Genomic DNA, 2,479 nt, shown 5'->3' on the forward strand with positions numbered 1-2,479 from the left:
ATATGATTATCCTTATTAGTATTGAGGTGTTCATTTTATTAAATATTATGTCATATGATTATGATTAATATTGAGTGTTTATTGAATAAAGTATTATTTCATATGATTATTATAATTGAGTTTTTTATTGAATTAAATATGATTTCCTATGATTATCATTAATATTGAGTTTTATATGCAATTAAATATTATTTCACATGATTATGATTATTATTGAGTTTTTTATTGAATTAAATATTATTTTATATAATTATCATAATTATTGAGTTTTTATTGAATTAAATATTATTTCATATAATTATCATTATTATAGAGTTTTTTATTTAATTAAATATTATTTCATATGATTATCCTCATTATTAAGTTTTTTATTTAATTAAATAAGATTTCATATGATTATCATTATTATTGAATGAATAAGATTTCACATGATTATAATTATTGTCTTTTTTAATACAATATAATTTCATATGATTATGATTATTATTGAGCATTGTGTTGAATTAAATGTAATTTCATATTATTATTATTAGTAGTATTGAGATTTTTATTGAATTAAATATTATTTCATGATTATGATTATTATGCAGTTTTTTATTGAATTTAATATTATTTTATATGATTATGATTATTATTAAGTATTTTCTTTAATCAAATATAATTTCATATGATTATCATTATTGAGTTTTTATTGAATTAAATATTATTTTATATGATTATCATTATTATTACGTTTTTTTATTGAATTTAATATTATTGTATATTATTATTAATGTTGAGTTTTTATTGAATTAAATATTATTTCGTATGATTTTCAATGTTATTGAGTTTTTTTATTTAATAAAATAAGATTTCATATGATTATCATTATCATTGAATAAAATTCATAAATTCATATTATTATTATTATTATCATTGAATAAACAAGATTTCATATTATTATGATTATTATTGAGTTTTTTATTGAATTACATATTATTTCATGATTATAATTATTATTGATGTTTTTTTATTCAATTAAATATTATTTCATGTTATTATCATTATTATTGAGGTTTTTACTGAATCACATATTATTTAATACGATTATTATTATTGACTTTTTATTGAATAAAATATTATTTCATATGATTATTATTATTATTGATTCTTTGTATTGAATTCAATATTATTTCATATGATTATCGTTATTATTGAGGTTTTCATTCAATTAAATATTATTTCATATGATTATCATTATTATTGAGTTTTTTATTGAATTAAATATTGTTTCATATGATTATAATTATTAATTAGGTTTTCATTCAATTGAATATAATTTCATATGATTATCGTCATTATTGAGTTTTTGTTGAATAAAATATTATTTAATATGATTATCATTTATATTAAGTTTTTTATTGAATAAAATATTATTTCATGTGATTATTATTATTGACTTTTTCATTGAATTAAATGTTATTTCATATGATTATCGTATTTATAGGGTTTTTTATTGAATTAAATATTATTTCATATGATTATCTTTATTATTGAGTTTTTTATTGAATTAAATATGATTTCATATTATTATCATTGTTACTAAGTTGTTTTATTCAATTAAATATTATTTCATATTATTATCATTATAATTGAGTTTTTAGTTAATTAAATTTGATTTCATGATTATCATTGTTATTACGTTTTATTTAATGTAATATAATTTCATATGATTATAATTATTATTGAGTTTTTATTGAATTAAATATTATTTCATATGATTATCATTATAATTCAGTGTATGTTGAATAAAATAAGATTCCATATGATTACACCATTGAATAAAATTCAGAAATTCATATGATTATGATTATTATTATTGAATTAAATATTATTTCATATGATTATCTTTATTATTGAGTTTTTTATTGAATTAAATATTATTTCATATGATTATCATTGTTACTAAGTTGTTTTATTCAATTAAATATTATTTCATATTATTATCATTATTATTGAGTGTTTTATTTAATTAAGTATTATTTCATATTATTATTATTATTATAATTGAGCATTTTGTTGAATAAAATATTATTCCATATGATTATCATTATTATTGAGTTTTTTTATTGTATTAAATATTATTTCATATGATTATGCTTATTATGCAGTTTTTTATTGAATTAAATTTTTCATATGATTATAATTAGTATTGAGTATAATGTTTAATCAAATATTATTTTGTATAATTATCATTGAGTTTTTTATTGAATTAAATATTATTTTATATGATTATCATTATTAATAAGTTTTTTATTGAATTTAATATTATTTCATAGTATTATCATTATTATTGAGTTTTTATTGAATTAAATTTATTTCATATGATTATCATTATTATTGAATTTTTATTGAATTAAATATTATTTCATATAGTTCATATATTAAATATTATTTAATTATTTCATATCATTATGGTTATTATTGAGCATGTTAATGT

Source organism: Euprymna scolopes, chromosome 46, assembly GCF_053919585.1.
Source record: "Euprymna scolopes isolate OS-2025 chromosome 46, ASM5391958v1, whole genome shotgun sequence".
NCBI lineage: Eukaryota > Metazoa > Mollusca > Cephalopoda > Sepiida > Sepiolidae > Euprymna > Euprymna scolopes.